Source organism: Phragmites australis, chromosome 12 (genome assembly GCF_958298935.1).
Source record: "Phragmites australis chromosome 12, lpPhrAust1.1, whole genome shotgun sequence".
Classification (NCBI taxonomy): domain Eukaryota; kingdom Viridiplantae; phylum Streptophyta; class Magnoliopsida; order Poales; family Poaceae; genus Phragmites; species Phragmites australis.
Genome location: NC_084932.1, coordinates 23,403,216 through 23,429,285, shown reverse-complemented (window position 1 = coordinate 23,429,285; position 26,070 = coordinate 23,403,216). Strand labels below are relative to the sequence as shown.

The 26,070-nt window shown below is 45.0% G+C and overlaps 1 long non-coding RNA gene and 2 pseudogenes across 1 annotated transcript; 2 read left to right on the top strand and 1 right to left on the bottom strand.

Annotated features, from left to right (window-relative positions):
• Positions 1-2,872: 2,872 nt before the first annotated feature.
• LOC133887196 (bisdemethoxycurcumin synthase-like) lies at positions 2,873-16,666 on the top strand (annotated as a pseudogene).
• Positions 6,827-8,559, bottom strand: LOC133887197 (uncharacterized). Its single transcript, XR_009903532.1, has 3 exons — positions 8,115-8,559; positions 7,691-7,734; positions 6,827-6,970 (listed from the first exon to the last, which is right to left on the bottom strand). It is a non-coding gene; the product is annotated as an uncharacterized LOC133887197 (long non-coding RNA).
• A 2,980-nt stretch (positions 16,667-19,646) lies between the features above and the next one.
• Positions 19,647-23,668, top strand: LOC133887382 (bisdemethoxycurcumin synthase-like; annotated as a pseudogene).
• The last annotated feature ends 2,402 nt before the right edge of the window (positions 23,669-26,070 follow it).

Here is a 26,070-nt window from a genome sequence, read left to right as displayed (position 1 = left end):
AGTTTATATTAAAAAATTCATAACTTTTCACACGAAGTTGGATGTGGAAAAACGTTTTATGAAAATTATAGCTCTCAATGAGATCTACAAATTTGTAGTTGATTTTTTTTTAATTTGAGGTAATTTAAATGTCCAAATAATTATAATAAAGTTATAGTAGTTGTCGATGACAGTTCATATTAAAAAATTCATAACTTTTTCACACAAAGTCGAATGTGAAAAAATTTTATATAAAAATTGTAGCTCTCGACCAGATCTACAACTTTGTAGTTGATCACTTTTTTATTTGAGATTATTTAGATATGCAAATAGCTACTCAAATGTTTGGTCAAAAGATGTCAAAATGATTTATTTTGCTACTATACTCACGATCCGATGATAGCTGAGATGGTTAGAGGGGTCATGCGTACGTACAGGCTGTGAGGTCTTGAGTTCGAGTCTTTGTTGCCTTATGCGAGCGAATATTACGTGACTTTGTGAATATTATGCGTGGTCGAGGGGACAGCCTCTGAGAGCGAAAAAAATAAATTTAAAACTTTTTTCGGTCTGAAAAACGTTGAATTGAGATCGGCTATCAGTGTCGGTTTTTAGTAGTGAAGGTTGTTTTAGTGCTTTGAATACCATATTTTGTTTTTCTTCATATATTAACGTAGGATAAGATATGATTAGTTACAATTGTTTGGCCATATACTTTTATATCCTGATTATATATCCGATTCGGACAGTAACCCGCTACTTGACATTGCCATATATGAGCAAACTAAATGTAGCAGTCCAAATTGATGCTATATACGGAATTGTTAATAATGGGTAGCATTTGACACGAAAGCACCAGCTCCCTTTTTTTCCCAGCAACAATGTACTTGCAGCTTCTATTCATTCATGGCAGATGCTAGTTATACATAGCATCAAAATTAATCGGGGATACCCCTCACCGACAGATAATTGAGGTCGAGAAGTCTGACCAAGTCAACGAAATCTATATTATAGGTTCCAGTGCGAATTGCAAGCAGCAAGGCATGAAAAATCTACCACACGTTGTATCTATCATTGGCTAATATTGTGACAAGCATCTCTGCCTCTTAATGACTCAAATTTTTTCACGTGGAAGATATGAGTAATTACTTAAAAGCTTAAACACCTCATATGGTGTTCTTAGAAGCACTACTACAGAACATCACATATGCGAGCGAATATTACGTGATTTTACGAACATTGGGTGTGGTCGGGTGGGTAGCCTTTGGTCGCAAAAAAAAAATTTGAAATTTTTTTCGACCTGAACAACGTTGAATCGAGACCGACTATCAGTGCTGTTTGGTAGCTTCAACAGGCACTGATTGTGATTTTCAGTACCGGTTCCATATCCGGGACTTATAGTCAGCGACTATCAGTGCCGAGTAATTAGTGTCGGTTCAAAAACCTGTCACTGATGACGATTTTGAATTAGCATTGATGAGCTGTTTTGGTGTAGTAAAGAGAAGAATACAACTGCCACAGTGGGTGCTATATATAAGAAAATTAGTTTGTACTCCCGGGGGTACACTATGATATACCACATAAATAAACTGGATATACTTCTTTATCACTATGAGTATACTTATATACTCATTCTAAGATGCTCCAATGTTCACTATGAGTATACTTATATACTCATTCTAAGATGCTCCAATGTAAACTACATGAAAAAACTGAAAACTTGAAAATGGCGAAGTACATATGCCCACGCACAAGTTCATTGTTTGTGACCACATTTCGATGCCCAATGGTCCAATATGTGGTAATTTCCCGGTGTGTGTGTTTGGCTTGAAACATATATAGTCCAGTAAATGTTGTTGATATGTTCAGGGTGTTATGTAGATCGAGGCACAAGCTCACAGCCGCATAGGTAAATTGATATGGTTACAATCTTAATCTCCTAGCCATTCTAATATCCAATTGTTGTACGATACTATGCTTTAAGATTAGATTAATTGGGTAGGGCAGTGGGGTAGGGTTATATAATTATATTAGGTATTAGTTGTGATGATGAATTGATGATGCCATAAAAAATCTAATTCTTTTTTGTTTCCAATTTCAATATACTTTGATAGCCTTTAGTCATTGACTTGTTTAGCCATGAAGAGGCTAAAGAAGAATAATAGCTTTTACAAGTCAGTTAATTCAACTTTTAGTTGTGTTGAAAATTCTAATGTGACCATTGATCACGCTATTGAACCGGACCAACTAGTGGATGTACAAATTCCTGATCAGAATACTTCTGTACCATCACAATGTCAACAAGTAAGAATTATAACTGCAATATTTGAGAATTGAGGGATTTAGGTAAACAACCTAAAATTTGGTAACTCCCTCTTAGGGAATAAGATGAAGCTATGTGACTTTATACATCCAAGGGCCTGTATCAACCAATCTTGATAATTGTTGTCAACGTTGGCGAGTTGAGCGCCCCTATATTCGATCCTTGGCTCCGCCCCTTGTTTTAGGAGCTTTGCTCTGCCTTTAATTGCTGCCATGCGGTGCCAACCATTCCTGATGAGGATAGTTAAATTTGGAATTGGGTCAAAGAAATACCATAAACTATATAGTCCCATGCTGCCTTTACTGCAACATTTCTGATCCATGTATACTGTATCCAAGTGGCCGCAATTTGACATCATGTCGATCTACTAATTAGTTAGCTGTTCTCTCATCGACTTGACGTTAATTTCCTAGCTCTAGTCTTAAGTGTGATTCCCGTTGCCGTGCCACGCTATGAAGCTATATTCTATAGCAATAGCGCATGCATGCGTCATGCATGACATACCGGTGCTCAAGTGCGCATGGTCATATAAAGAACCCCACCCTGGCCGGCTGGATCGAAGTCTATCAGAATTTGATCAGCTCAGAGCTGTCCTGTCCACCATACCAGCCGGCCGTCATGTCTCAGCAAGCTTGTCCACTGGCCTCCACGCAGTCGAGCTCTAGCCATGGCAATGGCCACGGCGATGCGGCAGCGGTGGCGGCCGCTCTTTCTGTCGCCGTTGGTGATCGCCGCAATGACAGGTAGACAACTAATTAACCACCAGGAGGACAGGAGTGTAAGTCAAGTTAGTAGGTCTCTACTTACGTTCTGCTTCTACTGATCAGTGGCGGACTTATAGGGTAATTTAGGTAGGTCTGAGACTATCTAAAATCTGATCTAAATTTTATTCAGTATGTGATCTAGTCCACAGTTCGTTCAAAACAAGAAAAAAAGTAAAAGTCTTATCGGGTGCCTACCTAACCCTATGGCACTTAGTCCGCCACTGCTACTGATCATGCTTACATTGTTAGAGAAAAATACTCACACTTTGAGCTCGATCCTCAAACGAATACGCCACAAAATTTATGGTCTTTCTTATGGTTATTTTCGAGTGGCCAGCCGTTATTGTTTTTTAGATTGATTACTCTCTAAATAAGCAATCAGAAGGGTGAATGATTGTAGAAGTTAAATTCAAATTTTATTGATTAACAATTCACTTTAATAAAAACCCTATTTAATCTCATATTCTACAAGCATATCTAAGCAGCTATGCTACCACGAGAATATCTAAACAACTATTAGCGACACATGCACATCATCTATGCGATTATGCTTAATCACTTTTTTTTTTGCCAATTTTATCACAAACCAAATTTTCATCACATATGATCTTACAGTTTTCTATTGGTATTTATTATTTCACATAGCCAACATTGTTTCTACTTTATTTTCAATACTTTCCAATAACAGTAATATATCAACGACAAAGGTTGTCAGCGAGGAGGTGAGACGATGGACATTGGAAAAGAATGGTTATCAGGAGCTTATTGCACCGTTGACCATACGTTAATAACTTAGGTTGTCCCACACTTGCTGGGCTTTAATTGTTGGTGTAATGTTTTCTTTTTTTTCACAAAGAATTAAACCCTATTTCCCTCCTCGTCATATGTAGGCCTGGGCGAGCCAGAAACTGTTAAAAGTTTGTTGTCCAAATTTTGTCAAAATAAGCTGTTGTTGATCTGATGGATGCATCAAAACTCATTAGTCAAACAATAATATATAGCACACATATGAACAAATCCTGCTCTGGCATACCTTCTCCTACGCACACACTTCTCTAACATTCACTATCTCTCTTCTCTCCGACCTATATCAGAGCGGCGAATGAAGCGCACAGTCCACCGCAGGTCAACAAGCTACGGCGGGAGCGGCGGGCCGATGGCCCTGCGTGTGTGCTGGCCGTCGGCACGGCGAACCCAGCGAACTGCATTCCGCAGGATAAGTTCACCGACTGGTTCTTCGAGGTCACCAAGAGCGATCATCTCACCCACCTGAAAGGAATCATGAAGAAAATATGTAAGATATATACACATTTTCATGTGATCAAAGGTTTATGTTCATTCGTAATTGCTCTCTTGTCTCGTGCTGCTCCCTCCGATCACACATATATACCATTTTAGTCTCCTCAATCATTTACTAAATATATGTTGTTCTAGGAATTTAACTTTTTAAGATAATTTTTCTCTACGTGTTCCAGATTTTAGTTTCATTGGTAACCCCGTAGTTATCAAATAATACTACTTCTCCATCGGTGTGGTGCATGGGGGAAATGAGAAAGTGTTTTCACAACGTTAATTGCGCACATTTACATGAGAGTAATTGAGAGTAGCACGCATGGTCATTCATCCTACTTATTTAATTATTGCGCTAATTTAAAATGTCATAAATCTATGATCGGAGTGACTATATCATAAATTATCACTCCGGTTGAAAGGTTTGACCCTCTAGATATATTATGGGTATGGTCCGTAAACCTGTTAGAAAACGACCGGCAAATACAGAACACATACATGGGAGTCACCGGTTTTACATCGAAAACTCATGTGGATACCAAAGGCGCACTAAGCCTATCTTCATATGCGGCTTACATCGTATAAAGACGAAATCAAATTCGCTCGGGGGCCTTTGGGCCCTCTGCTCTGTACAGATCCGGTCTCTCATCCAAATTTAAATGAATTTGGGTCATATATCAATAAAGACACGACTTTGATAGCCAAGTTGTATTCAGGGCCGTCCCGTAGAAATTGGAGGCCCTGTGCTAAACTTCTGAATCAGACTCTCAATTTAGCCTTTAAATTTAAATTTTTTATCTCTACTTTCATAAGATATGGAATAATTGAAGAAAATAAAAACGACATTCAAATGCACAAATACAAGAAAGAATAGCAGTAACCAGTAGTATTAGAAATTTATGAACCAAATCATAGTTAATTCAGACTATGCGTATAGGCAATAGAAAGCAACGAAACAATCTGATTAGAGTGGCTTTTATTTTTTATCTCTGATTAAGTATATACTTAAGCAAATTAATTAGGATTTAGAGGTCCCAATTATTTGGGGGCCCTGTGCAAGTGCCCATCCTGCCCCTGCTAGTGGACGGGCCTGGTTGTATTGCATTATTGTGTAGATCAAACATGAAAAATCTGGAGGAATGGAAAACAAACGCTCATCGCCACTGTCCAGGGAAAATCTTACCGGTAAATTTTATTTACCGGAGGTCACCGGTAAATCCGATTTCTCGAAGATATCAGATTTACCGGAGTTTTACCAAACAAATTCAAACAAATTTAAACAAAATTGAAACAAAATTTAAATAAACAAAATTCAAATATTACTGATAAGTGGTTTTTTACTGTGATCTAATCTTTTTGAAAATTTAAATAAACAAATTCAAAAAATTTACCGGTTTATTTTTTTTACCGGTACCCACCGGTAAACCCGGTAAACCGCCGGTTTTCGGCCGGTAAAGTAAACCCTGCCACTGTCTCGCCATGGATGCATGGCAGATATCTCCACTCAGCATGTTCTTGGGCACTCAAAACATTTCACTTTCATGTTCCAGGTGACAAGACAGAGGTCAAGAAACGCTACTTCCAAGTCACCGAGGATCTCGTCCGTGAACACCCGGAGTTCTTTGACCCTGATATCCCATCCATCAATACTAGGCTAGAAGTTGTTGCGGCGGCTCTGCCCGAGCTCGCTGCGAACGCCGCAGGGAAGGCCATCCGCAAGTGGGGACGCCCGACTGGTGACATCACCCACCTCGTCGTCAGCACCAGCTCCGACGCGCAAGTTCCCGGCGCCGACGTCCGCGTCGCTTCCCTCCTCGGGCTGAGCCCCACCGTGCAGCGCACCATGATCTACTTCCAGGGCTGCACCGGCGGTGCCAGCGCGCTCCGCGTCGCCAAGGATATCGCTGAAAACAACCGCGGCGCACGCGTCCTGGTCGCCTGCACCGACATACTCACCGTCATGGGCTGCCACGCCCCCGACGAGGCCCGCCCCGAGGGTTTCGTCGCCCACGCCATCTTCGGCGACGGCTCGGGCGCCGTCATCGTCGGGGCCGACCCCCAGACACCTGTCGAGCGCCCCGTCTTTGAGATGGTGTCTGCATCACAGGCCACGGTGCCGGGGACCGAGCGCGTCGTCACCGGCGACTTCGGCGCGACCGGCCTCAGCCCTCAGCTACAACCTCGCGCCGCATGAGGTGCCAGTGCTGGTCGGCGACAACATCGAGCGGTGCCTGGCCGCTGCCCTGGAGCCGCTCGGCATTGCCCGCGTGTAACACCCCGGGGACCAAAACAAGCCCGGAGGGTCACTAAGGCCAACCTACAAAATCTACCGAAAGCTGCGGGAAAATTTCAGCAGCACCTCCCCTAAAAGTGGAGGTATAACAGGCAACAACACCAGACAGAACAGATATAGAATATCACACTAGCAAACACAAATATCCTAGCAACGAGATACAAGCCTCGACCAAACAACTGAACCACCATCAAACTCATTATATACATTACAGGGCAAAAGACAAAATCTAACAGAGCATCAAGTTTAGCCCAAGAGAGAAGGTAAACGTGCAGGCGACGTGTAGCTACCCATCCCGCAAGCGATTGACACCTCAAAAGGAACCTGGAAAGAAAACACGGGTGAGATTCGAAAATCTCAGCAAGTGAAAGGTACTTTGCATAAGCTATTAGCCACAGATGAATGAGCTAACAATTCTAAATAGAAACTAGTAATGAAACAGACCGCCAACACTAGGAGAAATAATTATGACTAAGCAAGTCCAACGATAACATTAATCATTTAACATTCGGTTGGTATAAGCCTTCAGAGCCGCATATATATCTATATACAAGCTAATTAAAGGAAATAAGATTTGATGCAAATAACCCATTGAATTTCATAAGAAGACATAACCATGCACATGACATGCTCTCCTCACCCTTACCCCTCCTCGGGTAACGTAAGGGTGTGCACCGTACCCCTCCTCGGGTAACATACGGTACTGTACCGGTACGGTCGCGGCCAGAAGACGACGACAAACTTCCAATGCATGAGATGTATATGTATGACGTGCTTCAAGCATAACTATCATAACTTCCGGAATATGCTTGAGACTTCGAAATTAAACATTGCATAAAACAATAATGAACAACTGCATAATGGCATATCGTGCTTACTGCACTTCTTAAATCAATCATCGAGTAAACTTCTGGAAACGTAAACAACTTAGTAACCATCTCATCATCAGTTATTCAGATTCGATGAATGCATTGTAATTAAGGAATGTAGACAATCCAATAAGAGGTTAAAGCGTAGCCATTCACTACAATCACTTGTCTTTACCGACGATGAAGCCGGGCACTAGTCGTGACGTGAGGTTGCACCACCTGAACAAACACACCATTAGCACAACGACACCACAACGACGAAGTAGAAGAGGACGCACGCTAATACGCCAAAAGCACCTAAACCAATTACCGAAAAGGAATAACGTCAACGCCATCGGTACGCCTATATTTCGGAAAACTATACAGAAAACTGTATCACATGAAATATACTATTTCTAATTCAGAGTCGAACCAAAGCTCTCACTAATTAGACTTTACTCCGATGAACGAAAAGAATACTTTGACTCGGATATCGTATCTTCGAATCAATAACAATTATCGAAACGAAACAGACTATTGATCACATGAAATAATACGACAGGAATTGATTGATTTGATTTAATCCAACCACAAACGTCCAGAAATTACCGAGAAATCACCTGCGAAGGATTGACGACGAATCCGACGAAAATCCGAAATTTCCAATTTTTTTCCCTTTTCTTCTTTTTCTTTTTTTTTTCTTTCTCTTTCTTCCTTTTCTTACTGGCTTCTTCTTCCTGTGCTGGTTTTGCTTGCTTCTTCTCTGTCACTCGGTCAGTACACAGGGAGATCGGGAGACCACGGTGGCGCGCGGCAGCAACGCAGCAGCACAGCGCGACGGTGGCTCGGCAACGCGCGGCGCGCGCAGCAGGCGCGGTGGCACTCGGCGAGGCGCAGGGCGGCGCGCGGCAACGGCGACGGCACACGGCAACAGCGCGCGCACGCAGCAGCGGCGGCGGCGGCGCGCAGGCCGACGACGGCAGGCTGGGCTAGCCCGGCGGACGGCGAGCAGCACACACAGCGCACGACGGAGAGAGAGAGAGAGAGAGAGAGAGAGAGACGCGAGCACAAGAAGTGTCTGGATGGATCGAGCAATCCATCCGATACTTATCTTCCCTTTTTTTATATATATTTTTTTTAAACAACGAACGGTCTAAATTTATTGGGTTCGCTACGTGTCTCAAAGTGCCCGGAACGGACATATGAATAGCAAAATGGGTTCGTCTCGACGAGATGAACGCAACCACGGTCTCCGATCGTCCATACGAGCAACGGATCAAAAAGTCAATTTTTTGGTCAAATCTCTCTTTTTTTTCTCTCTAAAAAAAAATCCGGTATTACATTCTCCCCCCCTTAAAGGAATTCGTCCCCGAATTCTGCCACTCCGATTCTACGATAAGAGAGGGCAACAAAACATAAACGATGATAAGCAACAATACTCACCAGCTCCGAAGAGCTCGGGATACTTCTTTCGTACTTGATCCTCAAGTTCCCATGTTGCCTCACGTTCAGTCTGATTAGACCAAAGGACCTTCACATACTTGATGGTCCTCCTCCGCATGACTCGCTCAGATGAGTCCAAGATGCACACCGGATGACACTCCACGGTGAGATCCTGTTCCACCGTGATAGACTCCAAATCGATCTTATGCTCAGGGTCGCGGAGATATTTTCGTAGCATAGAAACATGAAACACATTATGCACTCCCCTCATCGAGTCCGGCAACTCCAGACGATAGGCCAAACTACCAACACGAGTCACAATCGGAAACGGACCAATGTACCGCGGGCTGAGCTTCCCGGTGGTACCAAAGCGAACAATGCCCCTGGTCGGCGATACCCTGAGAAGCACGAGATCTCCAACAGCAAACTCCAGATCACGACGTCTAATATCAGCATAGCTCTTCTGTCGGCTCTGAGCAGCCAACAGATTCTGGCGAATCTCCTGCACCTTTTCTGAGGTCTGCTGAACAAAGTCTGGACCAAGCAAAGATCTCTCACCCACCGCATTCCAACAAAGAGGAGAAACACACTTTCGGCCATATAAAGCCTCGAAAGGAGCCATCTTGATACTTGATTGAAAGCTGTTGTTGTAAGCAAACTCAACTAAAGCTTGATGGTCCTCCCAACTGCCCTTCCAAGACAACACGCAGGCACGCAACATATCTTCTAATGTCCGGATTGTCCGCTCTGACTGACCGTCTGTCTGAGGGTGGAAAGCTGTGCTAAGAGTGAGCTTCGTGCCCAAAGCACTCTGCAAGCTCTGCCAAAAGTGAGATACAAACTTGGAGTCCCGATCCGAAACAATTGACTTCGGCACTCCATGCAATCTAACCACTTCCCTAATATACAAGGGAGCCAAATCCTGCGCAGAGTTAGTCGTCTTCATGGGAATAAAGTGTGCGGACTTAGTAAGCCTGTCCACGACAACCCATATAGCGTCTCGACCACGAGGAGAGCGAGGCAAGCCAATCACAAAGTCCATTGTGACACACTCCCATTTCCACTCGGGAACTGGTAAAGGCTGCAACAAACCGGCAGACCGCTTATGCTCGGCCTTCACCTGCTGGCACACACCACAAGAAGCAACATACTTAGCAATGTCAACCCTCATACGCTTCCACCAAAAGAGCTGCTTCAGATCACGGTACATCTTAGTCTCACCCGGATGCACAGAGTATGGCGTACGGTGAGCCTCATGAAGGATATCTGCCTTCACCTCGGACTTCTGGGGCACACAAAGACGGCCTCTGAAACGAACTACACCATCCTTGTCTAAACTAAATTCACGGGACCGGCCCTCGGAGATCCTCTTCTTTACATTAGAAAGGAGTCGATCATGCTGCTGAGCCTCACGAACACGCTCGGGTATGGCAGTCTGAATGATCATTTGTGTCTCCTCTTGCGCAACACCGGCGAAACAAAAAGATATATGCATCCGCTCAAACTCTGAGATCAAAGACATCACCGTCCTAGGGACACCTGTCCTGCTTAAAGCATCAGCCACCACATTAGCCTTGCCTGGATGGTACTGAATCGCCAAATCATAATCCTTTATCAACTCTAGCCATCTACGTTGCCTCAAATTCAGCTCTCGCTGAGTGAAGATGTACTTGAGACTCTTATGATCGGTAAAGATGTCGCACGACTCCCCATAAAGGTAGTGCCTCTAAGTTTTCAATGCAAAGACAACCGCAGCTAATTCAAGATCATGAGTGGGATAATTCTGCTGATGGGACTTCAACTGCCTGGAAGCATAAGCGATGACACGGCCCTCCTGCATCAGCACACAACCCAAACCAATCCGGGAAGCATCTGTGTACACGGTGTAGCGCTTGCCACTCACGGGCAAAGAAAGAATAGGCGCATTAACCAACTTATTCTTTAACATCTGGAAGCATGCCTCACACTCATCAGTCCAAGTAAAAGGGATCCCCTTCTGAGTGAGCCTGGTCATTGGCTTAGCAATGATGGAGAAATCTTGCACGAAACGCCGATAATAGCCTGCGAGCCCGAGGAAACTTCTGACCTCAGTCACATTGATCGGCCTCCGCCATTTGACCACTGATGCAACATTCTTTGGGTCAACGGTGATACCATTCTCATTGATAACATGCCCAAGGAAACCCACTTCGGATAACCAAAAGGCACACTTCTTGAGTTTTGCATAAAACTGGTTCTTCCGAAGAGTATCCAATACCAAGCCAAGATGCACAGCGTGCTCCTCCTTAGTCTTCGAATAGACAAGGATATCATCGATGAAAACCACCACGAAGATATCAAGGTACTCATGAAACATCCTGTTCATTGCCTCCATAAAAGCAGCAGGAGCATTCGTTAGTCCAAAAGACATAACTACAAACTCGAAATGTCCATACCTCGTGCTGAAAGCCGTCTTCTCAATATCCTCCTCTCTGATCCGCAATTGATGATAACCCGACTGCAGATCAATTTTTGAGAATACCTTAGCACCTTTCAACTGATCAAAGAGAACCTCAATGCGAGGCATAGGATATTTGTTCTTAATGGTGACTTGATTAAGTGCCCGATAGTCCACACAAAGCCTCTTGGTGCCATCCTTCTTTTCCACAAACAAGACCGGAGCAGCCCAAGAAGATGTGCTCGGCCTAACAAAGCCCTTAGCCAGGAGCACATCTAGCTGCTTCTTCAACTCCACTTGCTCAACTGGAGCCATCCGGTACGGGGTCTTATAGATCGGCCTCGCACTAGGGACTAGCTCAATGCGACACATTGCTTCCCGCTCAGGTGGCAATCCTGGAAGTTCACTGGGAAAAATATCAGGGTACTAACAAACAACTGGAATATTCTCCAAGTGCGCCTCTGCTTCTGCACCATCAACGAACGACCAAAGAATACCAGATTTTAACATCTTACGATCTGGAAACATTTGGCACAGGAACGAGAGAGTGTGCTGGATAGCACTCCCCTGAAAGATCACCTCTCGTCCAGATGGCATCTGCAAGGTGATGGTCTTCCATGAACAATCGATCACTGCCCGGTACTGAGATAGCCAGTCCATGCCAAGAATGACATCGAATGGCTCCAAGGGAATCACCACCAGATTCACAACGAACTCCTCATCAGCTAAGGATACAAGACAGCCTGGACAGACCTTGCAACTAGAAATAAGGCCACGCGGTGAGTTAACCACCACGGCCTGATCAATTTCCTGCACAAGAAGACCAGCACGACCAGCAAAGCCCACAGAGACAAACGAGAAACTAGCGCCAGAGTCGAACAAAGCACTAGCATCAACAGAATCAACTGAAATGATACCTGTCACCACGTCACCGCGGTCCACACCCCCAACTACGGGCGCAGCGTAGACCCCAGGAGCAGCCTGTGACGAAGAAGTCCCCGCACCCGAACGTGTCGGTGCGGAACCCCACTGCGGTGGCACCGGGCCCAGCGGTGGGAAAAACTGGGGTACCCAGTAAACCCCGTGTGGAGGTGTAGGGGCAGCCGACGAAGCTGAAGAAGGCGCTGGTAGATACTGTGGGGTAGGAGGCGCAGCTAGCATCTGGACCGAGCCCCCAGAGCGCTGCCCTCCAGCTGAGGACGATACGGGCTCCCAACGCAGCTTGGAGTTGGGGTTCTCCCTACACACCACGTCCTTGTGGTTCTCCAGACCACACAAAGAGCACCTCCCACGCCAAGTGCACTCGCTGCGACGATGCGGATCACCACAACGGAAGCAGACCATGCCCGTGCCAGGCTTGGCAAAGGGGCGGGTCTGAGGCACACTCCCTCCTGGAGCACGCGACGGCCTAGAGCTGCCACGGTAGGGCTGGTAACGATGGCCTTTCCCCTTCCTCTGCATAGGGCCACTAGAATGGCCCCCTCTCTCCGTAGGGCCTCTGTACTGGTCTCCACTGGAAGTCTTACGGAGATCATCAGTGTAGCTAAACTGCAACTCTACACCAAGTGCCTGCTCCACCATCGAACGAAAGTCAGTGATAGGGAAGGCACCAAGTGTGTGGCGAATAGCAGGGCGAAGCCCCTGCCGGAAGCGTCGAGCCTTCTCCGCCTCATCGTGTGCCACATGGGGCACGAACCGAACAATCTGGTTGAAGCCAACCTCATACTCTGTCACTGACCTCCTGTCCTGAGTGAACTGTTCCAACTTGATATGCATCTTGTCGAGGAAAGCGGCAGGGTAGAACCGTCTCTCGTACTGGCGAGCAAACTCCTCCCAAGAAGGACTGCCCAATACCACGGACCTGGAAGCCAACACACTATCCCACCAAATCTGAGCCTCTCCCTTCAACAGCTGAGTCACAAAACGCACACTGTCCTGCATCCCTACCTCAAAAGCCTCAATTTGCTTCACCATATAGGCCAACCAATCCGCTGCCTGGATTGGACTGCCAGACCCATCGAAGCTGTCGAGCTTCAACCCGACACAGTCTCGCAGCATCATGCCACTGCCACGTCTAGCGGCAGTAGTCCTGGGCGCCATAGCGGTGTGACCAGCACCCGCAGCCTGACCCTGGCCCTGCCTAAGCGTCCTCATCACCACCTCTTGCATCTCTCTAATGGCAGCAACCAGGTCAACCTGACCTCCTCCCTCTGGCACGGACGACTCAGCCACCGACCGCGCATCGCCACCCCCTGGCGCCGCAGTGCGACCACGTCCTCCCTGCCCTCCACGACCAGATCGACGACCACGAACCTTTGGCGGCATCTACAAACCACACCCAAAAGCTCAGCATTCAACAACAACACTTAAGGAACAAATCAGCATAGAAACATATATAAACAGGCGCAAGCGATGAAAATATAACCAACCCTATCCTACAGGTGCATGTGTGTCAGTTTTAGAATTTAATTACCTAGGACCTAAAGCCTAGGCTCTGATACCAACTGTAACACCCCGGGGACCAAAACAAGCCCGGAGGGTCACTAAGGCCAACCTACAAAATCTGCCGAAAGCTGCGGGAAAATTTCAGCAACACCTCCCCTAAAAGTGGAGGTATAACAGGCAACAACACCAGACAGAACAGATATAGAATATCACACTAGCAAACACAAAGATCCTAGCAACGAGATACAAGCCTCGACCAAACAACTGAACCACCATCAAACTCATTATATACATTACAGGGCAAAAGACAAAATCTAACAGAGCATCAAGTTTAGCCCAAGAGAGAAGGTAAACGTGCAGGCGACGTGTAGCTACCCATCCCGCAAGCGATTGACACCTCAAAAGAAACCTGGAAAGAAAACACGGGTGAGATTCGAAAATCTCAGCAAGTGAAAGGTACTTTGCATAAGCTATTAGCCACAGATGAATGAGCTAACAATTCTAAATAGAAACTAGTAATGAAACAGACCGCCAACACTAGGAGAAATAATTATGACTAAGCAAGTCCAACGATAACATTAATCATTTAACATTCGGTTGGTATAAGCCTTCAGAGCCGCATATATATCTATATACAAGCTAATTAAAGGAAATAAGATTTGATGCAAATAACCCATTGAATTTCATAAGAAGACATAACCATGCACATGACATGCTCTCCTCACCCTTACCCCTCCTCGGGTAACGTAAGGGTGTGCACCGTACCCCTCCTCGGGTAACATACGGTACTGTACCGGTACGGTCGCGGCCAGAAGACGACGACAAACTTCCAATGCATGAGATGTATATGTATGACGTGCTTCAAGCATAACTATCATAACTTCCGGAATATGCTTGAGACTTCGAAATTAAACATTGCATAAAACAATAATGAACAACTGCATAATGGCATATCGTGCTTACTGCACTTCTTAAATCAATCATCGAGTAAACTTCTGGAAACGTAAACAACTTAGTAACCATCTCATCATCAGTTATTCAGATTCGATGAATGCATTGTAATTAAGGAATGTAGGCAATCCAATAAGAGGTTAAAGCGTAGCCATTCACTACAATCACTTGCCTTTACCGACGATGAAGCCGGGCACTAGTCGTGACGTGAGGTTGCACCACCTGAACAAACACACCATTAGCACAACGACACCACAACGACGAAGTAGAAGAGGACGCACGCTAATACGCCAAAAGCACCTAAACCAATTACCGAAAAGGAATAACGTCAACGCCATCGGTACGCCTATATTTCGGAAAACTATACAGAAAACTGTATCACATGAAATATACTATTTCTAATTCAGAGTCGAACCAAAGCTCTCACTAATTAGACTTTGCTCCGATGAACGAAAAGAATACTTCGACTCGGATATCGTATCTTCGAATCAATAACAATTATCGAAACGAAACAGACTATTGATCACATGAAATAATACGACAGGAATTGATTGATTTGATTTAATCCAACTACAAACGTCCAGAAATTACCGAGAAATCACCTGCGAAGGATTGACGACGAATCCGACGAAAATCTGAAATTTCCAATTTTTTTCCCTTTTCTTCTTTTTCTTTTTTTTCTTTCTCTTTCTTCCTTTTCTTACTGGCTTCTTCTTCCTGTGCTGGTTTTGCTTGCTTCTTCTCTGTCACTCGGTCAGTACACAGGGAGATCGGGAGACCACGGCGGCGCGCGGCAGCAACGCAGCAGCACAGCGCGACGGTGGCTCGGCAACGCGCGGCGCGCGCAGCAGGCGCGGTGGCACTCGGCGAGGCGTAGGGCGGCGCGCGGCAACGGCGACGGCACACGGCAACAGCGCGCGCACGCAGCAGCGGCGGCGGCGGCGCGCAGGCCGGCGACGGCAGGCTGGGCTAGCCCGGCGGACGGCGAGCAGCACACACAGCGCACGACGGGGAGAGAGAGAGAGAGAGACGCGAGCACAAGAAGTGTCTGGATGGATCGAGCAATCCATCCGATACTTATCTTCCCTTTTTTTATATATATTTTTTTTAAACAACGAACGGTCTAGATTTATTGGGTTCGCTACGGGTCTCAAAGTGCCCGGAACGGACATATGAATAGCAAAATGGGTTTGTCTCGACGAGATGAACGCAACCACAGTCTCCGATCGTCCATACGAGCAACGGATCAAAAAGTCAAATTTTTGGTCAAATCTCTCTTTTTTTTCTCTCTAAAAAAAATCCGGTATTACACCGCGGTGGGTGGAACAGCCTCTTCTGGGTGGTGCACCCGGGCAGCCCCCTGATCCTGAACAGCTTGGAGAAGGCTCTTCGGTTGGATCCCGGCAAGTTGGCGGCCAGCCGCCGGGTGCTCAGCGAATACGGGAACATGATGGGGCCGACCGTGATCTTCGTCCTCGATGAGGTAATGCGCCGCCGCCGTCAAGACGATGGGGAGGCAGGGGAGGGGCTCCGCGAGTGGGGAGTCATGGTGGGGCTCGGGCCGGGGTTCACCGTCGAGGTGATGGCCCTGCATGCATCCAGTAATTAAGTCCACGCCAGGGACCAAGAGTGCTTTATAGTGGGGAAAACTAGCACTGCCACTTGAGCTTAGCTAAAATATTCGCTACGTTCACTCCATTTTATCAATGACAGTCATAATAATTTATGTGGTTTCAACAATCAAATATCAACAGTTGGGGACAACCGCTTGGTGAGTTATGGGAGTACGCTACTGGAGTATTTGGGTTCAAAGTTCGAGACCTCGTGTTCACCTTTACATTTATGTTCGGTGTGTTGTGGATGAAGCATGCCCGTGCTTTACAAGTTCTGAGCATATGCTACTACAGACGCACTCCAATGTGTATGGTCTGTTGACTGTTTTATGTGTTCTTCCTTATAATCATAAATAAATAAATATGTTATATGTGTTTATGTGTTGTACTGTCAAGTTGTTTTGATTCAGAATGAACTGGACGTCGATATTTGTGTTACTTATTTAGTTAATTTATCTAGCTATACATAATGATACTCAGTTGGGAGTCGCTACCTTGAATATTTTATTAATCAATTTAATACACATAATGTAAATCTCGTCTGCATATCTCCTTCGGCTTCTGCATAGCCAAGGTCATGTCGAGTGCCTTCGCCAGCCGCCGGCGGTAAATCCTAATAACTAGTGACCATGGCCGCCGCTACCCACATGGATGTTGATGTGATCACGGCTAACCGAAGCCGAAACTTAAGGCATGACCCTCACACACACGTCCTAATCGGGGATGCAACCAATTCATGGTTACGGTCCCGTTTCATGCAACGCCACATAAATAGGGGGAGCCGACACCTCATGGGACCAATGTTCCCGTGAGGTTTGCCTCACCAACAATACCACAATTCCTAACCGATCTTACAAGATGCTGACAACGGTGCGAAGACCGCTGCCACTTCATCAACCTAGTCGACATCAATGTTGGTCATCGCATGTACTATGCCAAGCCTTACCGATCATTGTTGTTGTTCTTCCTCAATGGACCTTCAAGCCTAATGGTGTCTTCCAGTTCGGGTTAGTGCTCATGCTTCCGCAATTGAATAGGTGTTCAACTCTAAGGGCTAGTGACCATGACATCTAATTTAATTATTAGCAACTAACATTTGGCATCAGTGCCAACTAGCCCTAGATTGAACCCAATTAGCTCTCGGGTCAGAATGATTACTACTAGATAATGTCTATTAAAGGATTAATTACTTATTTTTAAGCTCTAATTTCTCAAGTTTTAGTACCAATTGTTGTTGGTTAATCACATTCTAGCCCTAATTAGTCTCTGTTAATGCTAATTTTTCAAATTTAGCTGCTAATTCAATGCGTTTTTGGCTCAGGTTAGCATTTAGAAGGAGGGGGGTTGGGGAATTTATGAAACCCTAAGGCAAACCCTAAAAAATTCCCCAATTTCCCCTCAAATTCGAAACCCTGAGAAAATTTCCCAATTATTCCCCTAAATGCCAAACCCTAGATCTAAAGGCGGTGGTATTACTTAAGGTTTTTCGTTCATGTTGTCGCCAATTGAACTCGCCAGAATTGTCGTGTTGTCTTTCCAGTGCATCCATCTCCTCAAGTCCTCATGGCCACCGCTGCACATCAGACATGTGCAGGATCCTCTAAAGCTCCGCTGGCACCACCTCAGACCTCCTTCTTCTTCATGTGTGTGTGCCATCACGAATCCCATTTTCGCCGTGCGTGCGACACTGCAAAGGCACCGCCGTGGATCCTCTCGACGGAACCGCATGTGACGGCGAGAAAGCCCATGGCAGCGCTGCTCCACCGCTTAGCTCCCGCCGTTACTCTCACCTCCTCACTCTTGAATGCAAGATTTTTTTCAAAGAATGAGAGAGTGAGTGAACTAGGCATTTGGATGCTGGTGATGTTTTGTTCAGGACAGGATCGTTGTGCGATGTCGGATTAGATTGGATAGCTGTCGTCATCATGTGTGGATGTAGGCCGGGCGAGTGTTTTTGGCCGTGCTCGCATTCGCTCAGGACAGCACAGGGGGAAACATCGTGGGCCGTACTTGTGTTCTCTGGGCTGAGCCACACAGAGGATTGTTGTGGGCTGAGCCAGTTGCCGGGTTTTGGGCTAGTTTTAAGGTCGGGCCGAATTTAGTTTTTGTGTCGAATTAAGTTTTCCAGTACATTTATGATGTTTAAGCCTATTTGCAATTTATGCAATGTTTTAATTAATGTTTGTTGCCTAATAATAATGTATTTTGTGCTAAGAAAATTATGTTAAATCTCTGATTAAAATAGAACCAACGAGAAATTTTAATTGGAGAATATTAATATTAATTTTGACATTATGTAGACTCATGGTTACATTCTAACCAATGTTTCTTATGATCATGTGTCATCCCATTAATTTTATTAAGTTCTTTTTCATTTTCTACCCAATGTGATACAAATTAGAACTGTAATTTTTATTAATCAGACCAACATAGAGTTAATTTCATACAAGGCATCATTTATGCAATATACTAATTATGCCCTATTTTATATTCAGCTGTGAACACTTCAAACATTGCCACCTCATACAATTGACTGCATTGAACAACTCATTGGGAAAAAAAATTCCTACTAGATAGTAAAGATTCAGGTTGTCCTTGGAGTTTTGGACCTAGACTATGCATTAAGGGTTCCTGCTCCCACTCCTACTGCTGGTGAGGATAGTTTTGATGATAAAATAAAAACTTATGAGGAAAATGCCAAAAAATGAGAGCGGTCTAACCGCATGTCTCTAATGATAATGAAGAGCTCAATCTCAGTGGGCAAATGGGAGCAATCCTCGAATCCGATAATGCTAAGAAGTACTTGACTTCAGTCGAGGAGCAATTCAAGGGCTCCTCAAAAGTTTATGCTAGTACTATGATTCAGAGGCTCTTGACTACTAAGTATGATAGGTCCAACAGCATAAGGGAACACATTATAATGATGACTAATATGATTGGTAAGCTCAAGGGTATGGATATGAAAATATCTGATCGTTTTGTAGTCTATTTCATTATGACCTCTCTATCTTTTGAGTAGACTCTCTAAAGGAAAAATGGACCATAAGTAATTTAATAGCCATGTGTGTCAAGGAGGAGGAAAGACTAAGGGTCGAGAAGAAATATTATGTGTATAATGTTGGCAGTCCTAGCAAGAGAAAGTTCCACGGGGGACTACAAATCCAAGAAGAAGCTGTACTTCTCGCCTAAGCCTGATAAGTCAGGACCTAAGGTTCCTAAGGCACCTGCTCCTTCTACTGCTCCTACTGCTTTTGGAGCACGTAATGGGAATGAATGTCACTTCTGTAAGAAAGAAGGACATTTTCAAAAGCATTGCCCTTGTTTTATGAAGTGGCTCACCAAGAAGGGTAATGATGTTGTTACATTTATTGATGAATTTTTTTTCTAATTTTTCTCTTAATTATTGATGGATTAACTCATGTGCCACTGTGCATGTTACCAATTCAATACAGGGATTCCTTACCGCAAGAACCCTATGAAAGGGGGAGCGAACTCTTAGAGTCGCTAATGGAAACGAAGCCAAAGTTGAAGCTGCTGGATCGCTACCATTAGTATTAGATAGCAACTTCATTCTTCATCTTAATAATGTAGTTTATATTCCTACCATGAGGAGTAATCTTATTTCAGTTTCATTATTGAAAAATGATGGTTATGAATGTAATTTAGAAATAGCGCATGCATGCGTCATGCATGACATACCGGTGCGCAAGTGCGCATGGCCATACAAAGAACCCCACCCTGGCCGGCTGGATCGAAGTCTATCAGAATTTGATCAGCTCAGAGCTGTCCTGTCCACCATCCCAGCCGGCCGTCATGTCTCAGCAAGCTTGTCCACTGGCATCCACGCAGTCGAGCTCTAGCCGTGGCAATGGCCACGGCGATGCGGCAGCGGTGGCGGCCGCTCTTTCTGTCGCCGTTGGTGATCGCCGCAATGACAGGTAGACAACTAATTAACCACCAGGAGGACAGGAGTGTAAGTCAAGTTAGTAGGTCTCTACTTACGTTCAGCTTCTACTGATCAGTGGCGGACTCAGGGTAATTTAGGTAGGTCTGAGACTATCCTAAAATCTGATCTAAATTTAATTCAGTATATAATCTAGTCCATAGTTCGTCCAAAAAAGAAAAAAGTAAAAGTCTTATCAGGTGCCTACCTAACCCTCTGGCACTTAGTCCGCCACTGCTACTTGCTACTGATCATACTTACATTGTTAGAGAAAAGTACTCACACTTTGAGCTCGATCCTCAAACGTATACGCCACAAAATTTATGGTCTTTCTTATGGTTATTTTCGAGTGGCCAGCTGTTATTGTTTTTTAGATTGATTACTCTCTAAATAAGCAATCAGAAGGGTGAATGATTGTAGAAGTTAAATTCAAATTTTATTGATTAACAATTCACTTTAATAAAAACACTATTTAATCTCGTATTCTACAAGCATATCTAAGTAACTATGCTACCACGAGCATATCTAAACAGTTATTAGCGACACATACACATCATCTATGCGATTATGCTAAATCACTTCTCTTTTTTTTGTCAATTTCATCACAAACCAAATTTTCATCACATATGATCTTACTGTTTTCTATTGGTATTTTTTATTTCACATAGCCAACATTGTTTCTACTTTATTTTCAATACTTTCCAATAACAGTAATATATCAACGACAAAGGTTGTCAGCGAGGTGGTGAGACGATGGACATTGGAAAAGAATGGTTATCAGGAGCTTATTGCACCGTTGGTCATACGTTAATAACTTAGGTTGTCCCACACTTGCTGGACTTTAATTGTTGGTGTAATGTTTTCTTCTTTTTTTTCACAAAGAATTAAACCCTATTTCCCTCCTCGTCATATGTAGGCCTGGGCGAGCCAGAAACTGTTAAAAGTTTGTTGTCCAAATTTTGTCAAAATAAGCTGTTGTTGATCTGATGGATGCATCAAAACTCATTAGTCAAACAATAATATATAGCACACATATGAACAAATCCTGCTCTGGCATACCTTCTCCTACGCACACACTTCTCTAACATTCACTATCTCTCTTCTCTCCGACCTATATCAGAGCGGCGAATGAAGCGCACAGTCCACCGCAGGTCAACAAGCTACGGCGGGAGCGGCGGGCCAATGGCCCTGCGTGTGTGCTGGCCGTCGGCACGGCGAACCCAGCGAACTGCATTCCGCAGGATAAGTTCACCGACTGGTTCTTCGAGGTCACCAAGAGCGATCATCTCACCCACCTGAAAGGAATCATGAAGAAAATATGTAAGATATATACACATTTTCATGTGATCAAAGGTTTATGTTCATTCGTAATTGCTCTCTTGTCTCGTGCTGCTCCCTCCGATCACACATATATACCATTTTAGTCTCCTCAATCATTTACTAAATATATGTTGTTCTAGGAATTTAACTTTTTAAGATAATTTTTCTCTACGTGTTCCAGATTTTAGTTTCATTGGTAATCCCTTAGTTATCAATTAATACTACTTCTCCATCGGTGTGGTGCATGGGAGAAATGAGAAAGTGTTTTCACAACGTTAATTGCGCACATTTACATGAGAGTTATTGAGAGTAGCACGCATGGTCATTCATCCTACCTATTTAATTATTGTGCTAATTTAAAATGTCATAAATCTATGATCGGAGTGACTATATCATAAATTATCACTCCGGTTGAAAGGTTTGACCCTCTAGATATATTATGGGTATGGTCCGTAAACCTATTAGAAAAAGACAGGCAAATACAGAACACATACATGGGAGTCACCGGTTTTACATCGAAAACTCATGTGGATACCAAAGGCGCACTAAGCCTATCTTCATATGCGGCTTAATTACATGGTATAAAGACGAAATCAAATTCGCTCCGGGGACTTTGGGCCCTCTGTTCTGTACAGATCCGGTCTCTCATCCAAATTTAAATGAATTTGGGTCATATATCAATAAAGACACGACTTTGATAGCCAAGTTCTATTTGCATTATTGTGTAGATCAAACATGAAAAATCTGGAGGAATGGAAAACAAACGCTGAGCGCCACTGTCTCGCCATGGATGCATGGCAGATATCTCCACTCAGCTTGTTCTTGGGCACTCAAAACATTTCACTTTCATGTTTCAGGTAACAAGGCAGAGGTCAAGAAACGCTACTTCCAAGTCACCGAGGATCTCGTCCGTGAACACCCGGAGTTCTTTGACCCTGATATCCCATCCATCAATACTAGGCTAGAAGTTGTTGCGGCGGCTCTGCCCGAGCTCGCTGCGGCCGCCGCAGGGAAGGCCATCCGCAAGTGGGGACGCCCGACTGCTGACATCACCCACCTCGTCGTCAGCACCAGCTCCGGCGCGCAAGTTCCCGGCGCCGACGTCCGGATCGCAAGTTCCTCGGGCTGAGCCCCACCGTGCAGCGCACCATGATCTACTTCCAGGGCTGCACCGGCGGTGCCAGCGCGCTCCGCGTCGCCAAGGATATCGCTGAAAACAACCGCGGCGCACGCGTCCTGGTCGCCTGCACCGACATACTCACCGTCATGGGCTGCCACGCCCCCGACGAGGCCCGCCCCGAGGGTTTCGTCGCCCACGCAATCTTCGGCGACGGCTCGGGCGCCGTCATCGTCGGGGCCGACCCCCAGACACCCGTCGAGCGCCCCGTCTTCGAGATGGTGTCTGCATCACAGGCCACGGTGCCGGGGACCGAGCGCGTCGTCACCGGCGACTTCGGCGCGACCGGCCTCAGCTACAACCTCGCGCCGCTTGAGGTGCCAGTGCTGGTCGGCGACAACATCGAGCGGTGCCTGGCCGCTGCCCTGGAGCCGCTCGGCGTTTCCCGCGGTGGGTGGAACAGCCTCTTCTGGGTGGTGCACCCGGGCAGCCCCCTGATCCTGAACAGCTTGGAGAAGGCTCTTCGGTTGGATCCCGGCAAGTTGGCGGCCAGCCGCCGGGTGCTCAGCGAATACGGGAACATGATGGGGCCGACCGTGATCTTCGTCCTCGATGAGGTAATGCGCCGCCGCCGTCAAGACGATGGGGAGGCAGGGGAGGGGCTCCGCGAGTGGGGAGTCATGGTGGGGCTCGGGCCGGGGTTCACCGTCGAGGTGATGGCCCTGCATGCATCCAGTAATTAAGTCCACGCCAGGGACCAAGAGTGCTTTATAGTGGGGAAAACTAGCACTGCCATTTGAGCTTAGCTAAAAATTTCGCTACGTTCACTCCATTTTATCAATGACAGTCATAATAATTTATGTGGTTTCAACAATCAAATATCAACAGTATTTTTACGTTATATAGTGGGGACAACCTCTTGGTGAGTTATGGGAGTACGCTACCGGAGTATTTGGGTTCAAAGTTCGAGACCTCGTGTTCACCTTTACATTTAGGTTCGGTGTGTTGTGGATGAAGCATGCCCGTGCTTTACGAGTTCTGAGCATATGCTACTAGAGACGCACTCCAATGTGTATGGTCTGTTGACTGCTTTATGTGTTCTTCCTTATAATCATAAATAAATATGTGTTGTGTGTTTATGTGCTGTACTGTCAAGTCGTTTTGATTCAGAATGAACTGGACGTCGATATTTGTGTTACTTATTCAGTTAATTTATCTAGCTATACATAATGATACTCAGTTGGGAGTCGCTACCTTGAATATTTTATTAATGAATTTAATACACATAATGCACATCTCCTCTGCATATCTCCTTCGGCTTCAGCAAGCCAAGGTCATGTCGAGTGCCTTCGCCGGCCGCCGGCGGTAAAGCCTAATAACTGGTGACAATGGTTGCCGCTGCCCACATGGATGTTAGTATGATCTCGGCTAACCGAAGCCGGACTTAAGGGAGGCATGACTCTCACCCACACGTCCTAATTGGGGACACAATCAACTCATGGTTACGGTCCTGTTTTGTGCCACGCTACATAAATAGGGGGAGCTGACACCTCATAGGACCAATGTTCCCGTGAGATTTGCCTCACCCCCAACACCACAATTCCTAACCGATCTTACAAGACGCTGACAACGGTGCGAAGACTGCCGCCGCTTCATCAACCCAGTCGACATCAATGTTGGTTATCGCACGTACTATACCAAGCCTTACTGATCCTTGTTGTTGTTGTTCCTCAACGGACCTTCAAGCCTAATGGTGTCTTCCAGTTTGGGTTAGTGCTCATGCTTCCGCAATTGAATAGGTGTTCAACTCTAAGGGCTAGTGACCATGACGTCTAATTTAATTATTAGCAACTAACATTTGGTATCACAGCCAACTAGCCCTAGATTGAACCCAATTAGCTCTCGGGTCGGAATGATTAGTAGTAGCTAATATCTATTAAAGGATTAATTACTTATTTTTAAGCTCTAATTTCTCAAGTTTTAGTACCAATTGTTGTTGGTTAATCACATTCTAGCCCTAATTAGTCTCTGTTAATGCTAATTTTTCAAATTTAGCTGCTAATTCAATGCATTTTTGGCTCAGGTTAGCATTTAGAAGGAGGGGGGTTGGGGAATTTATGAAACCCTAAGGCAAACCCTAAAAAGATTCCCCAATTTCCCCTCAAATTCGAAACCCTAAGAAAATTTCCCAATTGTTCCCCTAAATGCCAAACCCTAGATCTAAAGGTGGTGGTATTACTTAAGGTTTTTGGTTCATGTTGTCGCCAATTGAACTCACCAGAACTGTCGTGTTGTCTTTCCAGTGCATCCATCTCCTCAAGTCCTCATGGCCACCGCTACACATCAGATTTTCCAGTGCATCCATCTCCTCAAGTCCTCATGGCCACCACTGCACATCAGACATGTGCGGGATCCTCTAAAGCTCCGCTGGCACCGCCTCAAACCTCCTTCTTCTTCATGTGTGTGTGCCATCGCGAATCCCATTTTCGCCACGCGTGCGATGCTGCAAAGGCACCGCCGTGGATCCTTTCAATAGAACCGCATGTGACGGCGAGAAAGCCCACGACAACGCTGCTCCACCGCTCAGCTCCCGCCGTCACTCTCACCTCCTCACTCTTGAATGCAAGATTTTTTCAAAGAATGAGAGAGTGAGTGAACTAGGCATTTGGATGCTGGTGATGTTTTGTTTAGGACAGGATCGTTGTGCGATGTCGGATTAGATTGGATAGCTGTCGTCATCATGCGTGGATGTAGGCCGGGCAAGTGTTTTTGGCCGCGCTCACATTCGCTTAGGCCAGCACAGGGGGAAATATCGTGGGCCGTACTTGTGTTCTCTGGGCTGAGCCACACAAAGGATTGTTGTGGGCTGAGCTGGTTGCCGGGTTTTGGGCTAGTTTTAAGGTCGGGCCGAATTTAGTTTTTGTGCCGAATTAAGTTTTCCAGTACATTTATGATGTTTAAGCCTATTTGCAATTTATGCAATGTTTGAATTAATGTTTGTTGCCTAATAATAATGTATTTGTGCTAAGAAAATTATGTTAAATTTCTGATTAAAATAGAACCAACGAGAAATTTTAATTGGAGAATATTAATATTAATTTTGACATTATGTAGGCTCATGGTTACATTCTAACCAATGTTGCTTATGATCATGTGTCATCCCATTAATATTATTAAGTTCTTTTTCATTTTCTACCTAATGTGATACAAATTAGAACTGTAATTTTTATTAATCAGACCAACGTAGAGTTAATTTCATACAAGGCATCATTTATGCAATATACTAATTATGCCCTATTTTATATTC